Here is an 11,195-nt window from a genome sequence, read left to right as displayed (position 1 = left end):
TCCGTCTCTGAGCTCATAGCTAAGGGTCAACGGCCGTTTTCAAAAACTGCCCATTAGCCTTACCCGGTAGACTGAACTCGAACCCGCAGCCCCGCCCACTCACGTCAGCTCTCCGTCCAAGTTAGCCGGAGCCGTCAGGGAAACGCTGTCTCCGCTTAGAACCTGCAGAGCTCTCCTGTTACTTTGCGAAACCTTCCTTTCCCATCAGTTGAATCTGATGGGATTTAAAAGCCAAAGAAGTGCCTTTTGTAGCAATAGACAGCCATTCGCTGGAGCTCGTTGCCAAGTGGAACAGCCCTCAGTGGGCTGCAGGAGACATTCGCTGGGATATAGCAGCCATATGTGGAAAAGCCTTTTGATCCTATGCCCAGATCCACACAGCGGAAGAGATGACCAGCCGCCCTTGCCTTCGGGCACCAACACAAGGCAAAAGGGTCAGAATGTATAGTGTCCCCTCCCCTTCACAGCCTAACAGTAGGGATGAGCCGGATAGGATAGGCCGTAGAGTAAGCATCTGCTGCAAGGAATGGAAGATTCTCAGAGCTTTCACACGAGCAAAACAAAGCCGAAGCCACCCGAGGACCCTTCGGCTTCACCTGCTTCCCCAAGATGATGGTTTGGCCTAAGCCAGCTGTCTGGAGGAAAATTCTGCGCCAGAAGAACCAATGATTTGAGTGTGACTGAGACCACAGAGTCATCTCCCAGGGGGTGGTGGTGCCTGTCTCCTTTGACTGAGATTGGTAGGGCAGGCAGGGAGCATAGCTTACTGGTATGGAGTTTGCCAAGTCCAACCCCCAACCCCAGGGGGACAAAAAGGGAAAGAAAGAAAATGGCACAGTTGGCTGGTAGTTCGTGGCACCTTCCCGGAGTACTGCTTGAAAAACCCAAAGAACATTTGAAAAGGATTTGACACAAAGGTCTCAAAATGTGCTGCTTTAACCCCTACCCCAACCCAGCTTCCAGGAGTGAGATCAGGGACGATTATCTCAGCACGGCCATGTAAGGTCACACGCTCCTGGGTTAGACATCTCCTGGGTTAGAAATAAAAGCCAAATAAAATGGCTTTTATTTCATTATTGTATTTTTTTTAAACAAGGTCTCCTGTTGCCCAGTCAGGCCTCAAGCTCACTACTAGCTGAGGCTGGCCAGGACTCTGATGCTCCTGCCTCGGCCCTGCTGGGGTTAGAGATGATCGCTATCATGGTTTTGTTTTGTTTTTTGTTTTGTTTTGGGGGAATGCTGTCTTAAATAGGAACGGCCACATTCCACTAAAAGTCTTGGAAGTCTGATCTCGCTATGTAGATATACCTTTGTGACTACACACACAGGCACTAAGACATCGAGGTCCTTGTAAAATTCTCCATAAAGTCAGCACTGGAAGAGAGGTCACGAAACATGTTTGCCGAGTTCATATTTGCTACTGATGAGTGTGTGCTTTTGTACAAGTCACTTAATTCTAAAACCTAAGTTTCCTCACCCCTAAAATAAGAGTTGGATTTAGACCTTCTTGATGGTCCCTTCCGGCTTTGATACAGTAAGCACAGGTTACTATTATTTTTTGTTTTATATTAGTTTATTTACTTTACATCCTGAGGGTGCCCCCTCCCTCCCCTCCTCCCAGTCCCCACCACAGGTTACTTTTTTTTTTTTAAACCTCCTGACGTGTGGACATTAAACAGAAAAGGCTGCACGTTGAAAACGTGTTTCATATTTCTTCGGTGTGAAAATGTGCGCGTGTTCAGTTTTTCCGTCAGCCACTGAGTCATGAACCTGAAGGAGGCGTGAGGGAGACAAAAGGACAGGAAGGTGTTTCGATCTCGCCAGAGCGTTCTCAGCTTGGCATCTACTGCTGCCAGGGCCCTTTTTTTTTTCTTTCCTTTTTAAGAGAGTGTGTTAGGGAGAATGAGTTCTGCTTACAGGGACAGCTTCATGGAGCCCACTTACAAATTAAGAGATAGCTTTTATGAACATTTCTGCCCGAGCCAAGAACCCCCAGTTCCTGGTGGAATAGCATCTTCCTTCTAAAGGGTTTATGGATTCAGCTCTCACTCAGCTCATTTATGCCATGCCAGTAATTAAAGCATCCCACCTCAAACACACAAATGGCCTAGCCTGCTTTGTAGCATGGAGTCTGTCTCAGGGTAAGGGGGGGGGGTTTATATAAAATTCCATGGCAACGGTGTCTGAGGCTTCAGCTTAAAGGCTGGTATCTTCATCCACTGCTATATCCCGTAGAATGGGACCTGAGTTGTGACTCCTTGTTCATGCCCCAGTGTAAAAAAGGACCTGCCTGCTCTATGTTTGAGATATTTCACAGCCTGTTGTATTTTTTTTTGGGGGGGGGGTGGCTACAGAGAAAGGGAGTTGGAAATCAGGGACTAGAAGGAAAAGATGCAGAAATGGGCATTTCCACCAGAGCACTCTTGAGTCTGTGGCAGGGGCACAGACACACACACACACACAGATACACACACACACAGATACACCCACCACACATTTTGTCATCTCAGAATGTTGAACTACCGTCCTGCCGGCCCAGAAACCTTTACCGATCGGACTGCCTTGTGACTGTGGACTTTCTGGATGACTCTGAGCTCCTATGGCTCGCTTTCTGAGTGACGTGCACACTCACAGAGCCTTGGTTAGTGCCGTGGTTAGCACTGCCTGTGCGTGTGAGCCGTGTGAGGCCGGGGGCTGAGAAGTGAGAAGGGGTAGAGATCTGCATGCTCCATGGGGCTGTGAAGTCCTAGGGTTATCTTCCGCTTCCTCGTGTAGAAGCCCCGGTCCAGGAGCCCTGTGGATTTTTTTTCCTCCCTTGACTTCCGCCGCACATGGGGGTGAGAGGGTGGAGGATGGGGGGAACAGCTGCAGTTTGGGGACCAGCCAAAGCCACAAGAAGTGCCATTGCAGCCAAGGTGACAGAGTTGGGGCGAGGGGGGGGGGGGAAAGAGTAGAAATGGCTCTTTACATGCTCCTTGGCATGATTTGAAGACTCCACTTCACCACCAGAAGAGGAAAAAGGCCACCAATCCTCACACGCCTTAAGTAGCTCCCCCAGAGAAACAGTGCCCTGGCTCTGATAGCCAGATAGCCTTATCCCTGCTGCCCATTTGCAGCCCTTCCTGACTTTGCTTCTGAGTTCATCCATGACAAACTTTTTCACCTTTTATGTGCTTACCGCTTGGGTTGGCTCACCTATTTAACATCCCCCCACACACCCTTTTACACCCCCCCCACCAAAGAAAATGGCCCCAGGTGTCTTTCACAAAGAGGAATATTTTGAAACACAAAAATCTTACTAGTTGAAACATTATACAACAGACAAATGTCACACGGACATAAAAGTTTTCTGAGTACATCTACATCACTCTTCTCCTCAGTGTCTTTGTCGTGCACCCCCCCCCCCCGCTTGTGGGGGCTTGTGCAGGTTGGTGTGCCCTAAGGGGAAAAGCCTTACTTCCAGGCCAGGGCGTGGCTCAGTGCTTCATACCTAGAGATAGCATGAGAGAGGCCCTCATGCTTCCAAGCCCGGCTGGAAAAGAAAGAGATAGATGATAGATAGATAGATAGATAGATAGATAGATAGATAGATAGATAGAAAGAAATGGTTCTTTTGAAGCATGACCTAGGGCAGGCAGGAAGACCATGGGGACAAAGTTGGTCCATGGTCCTCACTGTAAGGTACACCCCACCAGAAGGTATGCCGGGAATCTCTGTGACAGTTCAGACTTGTAAAACAGCTTGGGCATCTTTGAGGACACACAAGCCCTTGAATGAAGATGTCTGCAGCCTTGAAGGAAAAATTAAGAGTGGTAGAATTTTTTTTTTTAACTAAAAATCAGCACCAAGAGCCTCAGTGGACGATAACATATATTGGCACATTTCAAAGGAAAAAGGTGCTATTTCCTGCAGAAGGTTGTCTAGGAGACCTCAACAGATGGTGTTTCTGGGCACCAGGACTGGAGATCTGTGCTCTTTATCTGAAACCAGAGGCGGAACCCGGGCCACCCAGGCTTATTCTCTAAGAAAGCAGGACGGGCCCGCCATGGGGACAATCAGTGAGTACAGAGTTGGGGACCACAGGTTCTACTGGTCTTGGAAGAGCCTAGAAGACAGGTGTGGGCTTTGACCTAGACTGAGCTCAGAGAATAACGAAGGCTGTGCCTCTGCCTTACCGGAACTGTAACCTCCATAACCCGCCAAGCCACCAGTACGCCAAACATATTGAAGAAGTTGGATGGACTGTTCTCTCTAAACATCCCAATTGTGGGCCATCTTATCCATTGACATCAACTGAGTGATGTCTCAACCCGGGACATGAATGTTTTGATGGAAAACGAAAAGTCATAATACTATCCACCTTCCAGAGTGTTGGGAGGTTTGCTGTAGTCTTGTGTGGAGGGTAAAGTTGCTTTGTGGTGGGGAGAGGTGTCCCTCAGTATAATTATAAATTTTCTGCTGTCGATCCTGTGTCTGGCTAGAAGGACCTGAGAGAATAGCCCACGGTCACTCTGGGGCCCGTGCCACTGCAGGTAGGGGCCGAGAATGCCTCACTGGTATTTTCTCTGTCATGTTGCGTAAGGCTAAAGATAACGCTGGACCTTGGAGCCAACGCATGTAAGCCACGTAGAACACACCTCACGGCCTCTCAACAGGACAGTAGACTAGCTTCGCTCCCTCCCTGTCTGGGAGACCACAGCCCTTCGCCTTCACAGTCTTAAGAGTTGTCCCGGCTGGCCCTCGTCCTCCATCACTCCAGTGAGCAGATTCCTGAAAGCCCAGAGAGTAGCCTCACTGGGCTCCCCACCCGACTCAAACACAGCTTTGTTTCTTTGTGTGCCCCCCCCCCAAAAAAAAAAAACAGACACACACATTTTAACATGTCAGGGAAATGGAGCAGCCTTTAGAAATGACTGGTGCGGCAGCCCATGACTCATCGACATGAGCGCTTTTCCAGGCTAGCTGGCAAGGCCCTTCCTGGTGGGTTTGCCTCTGTGGATTCACGGAAACCAAATTACTGTGGGCTGAGAATTAGCAGGTCATTTTAAAAGCAGACATGCCTTCACCCAGACTGTGGTTTTTGCATGCTCCGGTTTGCAGTCTCTGAGCACTGAGGAAGGATCATTTTGGCTACTGGAGGGGGGAAAAAAACACAAAACCATAGCTTATTTTTAATTTCTGGTTGTCAAAGCCACCACACGTGTGGTCTGTGGATGACCCTCATCTGCAGGGTTGATATGGGAAGAACAAAAGGTGGTTTGGGGCTCAGGGAACCCTTACCTAGAAGTTACCACAAGGCCTGTGTCTCTCAGAGACAACCCCAGATAGCCATGTCTCTCCTCCTCTGGAGTTCTACCTGAATCCCAATATTGGGATCATTGTACAGTAACTCCCCACCTCGTGCCTGTATGAAACAGTTTGCTGATATTGTCAAGTTTTCTTTGCTGCGCTTGATTTTGACACTGGTAAACAGAGAAATAAAAATCCTGGTGTGTTAAAAATTAGTCCTGTTGCATGTCCATCATTTGTCATGGCTCCTGTCAGAAAACAGAGGGATTTCATTCTGCCCTGAGGGATGCTTCCATAATTTTGTCTGTCCTGGCTTTTTCTTAAAGCCAACGTAGCAATATCAGTGGATTCACCACATAAGTCTCTTCCCAGCCATACTGCTGGGCCTGCCTTTGGCGACCTACTGGTCCCTGGGGCCATAGCAGAGTTCTGGACCCACACATCCCTTTAATGTTCACTAGGCATTCCAGCGGACAGGGATCTGGACGTAACTGGATCAGCACCCTCAGAACAGTGTCCCCTGTTCCACATTGCTGCACAGCCCCCCTTCATTAAACGCGGCCAAGTCACATACAGTCTGTAGACAGTCGTGTGTGTATCCAAACTCAAGGTGAAGGGGGGCACAGGAGACTCCCAACAGAGCGACACATCCTTGTCTTGTTTATCTGGTGGGCACTCCAAGGCAATCAGGAGCGGGTAAGGTCTAGCCTTCCGCCAACTCCATGCAAACCCACTCGAAGGCATGTGGAACCTGGGCTCGTGGATCGAATGTGGCCAAGGATAACCATGGATGCGGTCTGACATAACACGAGTCATCAGCTTAAACATCACCACTTTGTCTCATTTGCTGATGCAGTTCTTGGATGTGACCTCTGTAGGTGATAAAAAGGTCATGTTGCAAGGTCGAAAGGTTGGACACCTGTGTCTCCTTGCCCTGACTTGGGGCTTCTGCAGTTTGGATTTAGCAAGCTCAGTCCTGAGCAGGTTGGTGGTGGGGTCCCCTTCAACAACTCTTTGCTTTGAGGAGTTCCAAAAAAAATCCTCCCAGGCCAGAAGATGGGAATGGCAGAGGCGCCCGCCCCGCCCCAGTATCTTGGCATAAATCGCTCTCAAAAGCAACCTTCCCTTAGTCAGACTCTGACAGATCCTTAAACTGACAGACAGACCCATACCTGGCCTTCCACAAGCCTGCTCCCCCCTCAAGCAGAAGCAGCTGGGAATGTGTGAGGGTTAGGGTACAGGGAGGCCTTGAACCCTTTGCAAGGAGATGGGGGGGGGCGCTTCCCTCCAGCCTGAGGACACTTTACTCTCCGAGCTCCAGTGCAGTGTTGCTTTAGAGGGGTGGTGGGCCCAGCAAGAGAGGCCACCTCACACCTGCAGCCTCCCCTAACCCACCCCCACATCACTCCACACACACACACACACACACACACACACACACACACACACGGCCACCTGCAAGGTTGGTGGAACCAAACCTCCACCTGCAGGCAACTGCCACCTGAGGGTAGGGAGGCCAAGGACCAAGTTCTTCTCCCTCCTTAAAAATCCTTAAAATCCCTGGGCACCAGAGACCGAGACTCCACCCTGCCAGGAATGGCCTGAGGGAGAGAGTGACGCGGGATGCTTCACCCAGGCCGTAAATTCTGACCCGGGAGCATTCCCAGGGCAGACGGTTGTTTGCATAAAAGCCAAAAGCCGCTGCACCTGGGCTGGGGAGGCCCTCTAGGGAGGCACTCCTTGGCTTGGGGGAAAGGGGGAAGGAAGGTGTCATGGAAAGTCCCTGAAGGACACGGGTGTTGAGTTTGCTGTGGTTTTGTTTTTAACTCTGTCTTGACCTGTGAAGTATGCAGCTGCCTCCTCGCCCCCAAATAACAGAGCTTCCCCCACACGCACCCCACACCCCCACATAGAACAAGCACATACCCAAGGAAAAAAAAAGGCCTGCAGTGGAAAGAATGGAGGTTAGCACGCTCTCGTGAGTGATGTAACCACCCCCCCCTACCCAGGAGTGAGGGGGCAGGAAGCCCCAGAATATTTTTCCCCATCAACCCCCCCAACACACACACATATGCCCCTCTACCCCTCTGGCCCCAAAGAGCAAGCCTAGTCAAATAAACCACAGTCCTGGGGGAGGCTGATGGGATGGGAACCAGGGGCCAGGTGCTCCCCCAAGTATGTCCCGCCAGCAACTCAGACCCCATCCCACCCCCACTGGAATTACATTCTCAGACTTTCTTGAGGGGTCCTGTGTGTGTTGGGGGTGGGAAGGTGGGGTTCAGCAAAACTCAGGGCAGCTTGATATTCATAGTCTGGTCTCAGCCTCGCCTCTCTCTGGGTGACCTCAAATGCTTCACTTTCCGGACCTTGATTTTCCACTGGAGTCAAGGATTCTTTCAGATTTCTTTGGGCCGTGGGACTCTAAGCTTCACCTCAACCCGGTTGCTCCAGCAAACCCAGGGATAGCGGAATCCTGTTCTCATTCCCTGTCCTTCTCCTTAGAGCTCCTGGGGGGTGGGGGTGGGGGGACGCAGGAGGTGAGTGGCCTGACATTCGTCTAGAAGGTCACTTTCTCGACGGTTTGTAAGATTCTGGGACAAAGAAGTAAGGCTCAGAAAGCTATCAGGCTCCTGTCTCTCCACCCGTGGGAAGCTCTGGATGTGGGGGTCGGGGGTGGGCCAGACCCCCGTGCTCAGGTTGGACTCAGATTCCCGGGTCTGGGAACCTATGGAAAGACAGGGCCGTTGAGGGGGTGAGGCGCAAGGTGGGAGCCCGGGAGGTGAGGGAAGGGGGCAGCTGCATTTCTGAGAAACAGCCCGGCGTCCCAGCAGCCAGCAGCCTAACCCCGAGCCTGCGGCTTCACAGCTCTCCCCTCCTGCCGCCCACGCCGCCCGGCGCCTCTTGGGGGGTCTGCAGCCCCGACAGGGCGGCGGCCGCTGCGGACACGCCAACAGGTCCGGGGACAGCGGGGTGGAGACTAGGCGCGGTGGGGAAGCAAAGGAAGGCGTGGGTCGCGTGACACCCCAGGGGTCCCGAGCACCGGACTCCCCCCCCCCCCTCCTGCCCGCAGGTACCGCCCTGGCCGCCCCCACCTAGGTCCTCCTCTCCCAGCCCCAGCCGAGCGGGATCCAGAAGTGAAACCGCCGGGGTCACAGCCCAGCGCCGCCGCTGCGCCGCGCCGCGCCCCGCCCTTCCGGGCGCTGCAGCGAGGTAGGAGCTCCCCGCGCCCCAGCGCCGCGCTGAAACCCCGGGAGGGGCGGGGGAAGGGCGCGGGGGCGACTGGGGAACCTCGGGAGGCGCCGTCCGCCGTTCCGGGAGTGGCCGCTGGGTGGCGCTGCCGCCGCGTGGCTGGACTAGCTCCGGAGCTCGCAGGGACCCGCGGAGCGCCAACCCCAGGTCGCCGCGCGCACCTGCTGGCACGGTGCCGCGCGCCGGGGAGGATTCGATCCTGGGGCGTCGCGCCAGACCCTACGGGGGCTCCGGGAACCGAAGGGGCGTATTTGGATCACTTTGCACACACCTGTGCGCGGTGGACGCCGCCTGCATGCGCTCTCCAGCCCCAACTTGGTTTCTCAAGTCTGGAACCTCTCCTTATCCACGAAACCCACTCCTGGTCCCTTCACCTCCCCCTCGTCCCAGGGGAATCGGGGGGTGGAGGTGGGGAGGGAACCCACCAAGTTCATCCCTCCACCGCTTGGGAGGAGGGAACCCAAAGCTTGTGGAGTTTGTACTTGTGGAGAGGCGAGTGGACCAGGGTTGGCGAGGGCTGACTATGCTGCAATCCGATGGCGGAAGTGGGCAGGCACTCAGAAGGAAGGAGGGGGTTCTGCCGCGTGCGACGGTGTGGCTCAGGCCTTCGACACTGGCAGGCTAGAGGGCTACAAGCCTTCCATAATCACCTGTGCGCGGCGTGCCCGCCGCACACCCCCCCCCCGCCCAGCTTTCCCTCAGACTCCAGTCCATTTCCATCACTGCCACCCTTGCATTGAGCCACTTTGAAAGCCCTTCCCACCCCCCAACGCCCATTTATTTATTTGGAGGGAAGGTCACGTGCCACGAGGTCAGAGAAGAGCTTGCAGGAGTAGGTAGGCTCTCTCCTCCTACCAGGTGGTACCTTAGCCCTTCAGTTTCTCCACCCGGGACAGGAAAGAATGGCTTCTACCGTCTGCAGCCTGGGCTGGCTATTTCTAACTTTCTCTGTGACCCCAGGCGGCTCACTCGCTCTGAGGCTCGGTTTTCCTACAAGTGAAATGGAAGGCATGTCCTCTCAGAGATTCTGATTGGCTGTTTGACATCAAAGGGGCATGTTCCCCTACCCGGCACCTCAGATGCTGAGCAAACGCTGGGTTTCCTTTGGGGACGGCCTAACCTCCCCAGACATACTTAAAAGGTGGCTTATCTTGGCCTCTTTCCTGGGACGTCAGGAGTGACACTGAGCAGCGTGGACAGTACACGCCCAGCCCCAAGCCTGAGGCGCGGCCGGAAGGGCTAGCTAGCTCCGGGTGAAAAGCACTGGTCCTTTGTCTCAGGCCCTTCAGAAAAGCAGTGAGGTCCGCAGCCCTTCCAGTACCTGGGCAACAGTGGGGCTCTGCGGGAGAGGTCCCAGCCAGTGGCGGTCTGGAGTGTGGGAGGGGCTCTTAAGTCGCTCTTTGTCAGGCCTGGCTCCAAGCTCCTCAGCCTGGCATCAGCCAAGCGTGGGTTGTCTTCGTCCTAGTTGGCCCAGAGTTTGCTGAACTTGGCCTAAGTGCTCCTTGAAGTGGCTGGACCTTTGAGGTCACCTCAGGCCAACCTGACTGCAGGCTGCAGAGGGAAGTTTTCAGAAAGGCCTGTTCTGAAGCTGGAAGCCAGCTGGGGGGAGGGGGGCTAGGGTGTAGAATGTGCCCAGCCCTGGTCCCCAGAACCACCAGTTGGACGTCCTAGCGTTGCTACTGTCCTGCCCTCCCAGTTCATGGCAGGGCTAGGACTTGAACAAGGACAGTGATGTGCCTGGCCAAGGAACGGTTTTTGCTCACCTAGTGCTTTAATCCATCTCAAAAGTTTAGGAAGGATAGCTGTTTTTTAAAGGTTGTAATTTTTTTTTTCTTTCTGAGTAGCGAGGACACCAACAAATCTGGATCTTTTTAGAAATGAAGCCAAGCTGGGCATGGTGACACGTTTTTTTAATCCCATCCCTGGGGTTTGGGGATGGGGGATGGAGGACGGGGGAGGGGGGTGTCCACAGAGGCAGACGGATCTCTGTGAGTTCCAGGCCAGCCAGGAAAACACATATAGACTGTCTGGGGAAGATCAAGACTTCTTGTCATCTCGTCTGTAATCCTTCAAATGAGTCTTTCTCTCCGGCTTGGCCCTCGCCCACCTCCATCCCTCACCCCCTCCCCCAGTTGTTTGTATGTTTACTGAAGACAGTCTCACCAAGGAGTCTGGAACTTTTCAGTGCTAGGACTACAAACATTACCATCATACCCAACTGGAGTAAGTCTTTTCAAAGGGGGTGGGAGCAAGAACTGCCGCTGGATGGTGGTGGCTCCTGCCTTTATTCCCGGTACTTGGGAGGCAGAGGCAAGAGGATCTCTAGTTCAAAGCCAGCCTGGTCCACAGAATGAGTTCCAAGACAACCAGGGCTACACAGAGAAATCCTGTCTCAGGAAAACAAACAAAAAACCAAACAAATAAGAACAAACAAAAAAAAACCTACCACGCCATTGCCATAATACCTTAAAATTTTAAGCATATTCCTTAATATCATTAAAGTTAAAATGTCTCCCAATTGCTCATGACTAGATTTTCACAGTGAGTTTGGATTTGAATCATTTGGTTGTCATGACTAGATTTCTTAGAATCTATAGATTCCCCCATCTTTGCTCTTCTTGTCATTTCTGTTGTCGAAATAGAAACTGAGCTATCCC

Source organism: Psammomys obesus, unplaced genomic scaffold (assembly GCF_907164565.1).
Source record: "Psammomys obesus unplaced genomic scaffold, mPsaObe1.curated_primary_1811, whole genome shotgun sequence".
Taxonomy (NCBI): Eukaryota; Metazoa; Chordata; class Mammalia; order Rodentia; family Muridae; genus Psammomys; species Psammomys obesus.
This window is presented reverse-complemented; position numbering follows the sequence as displayed.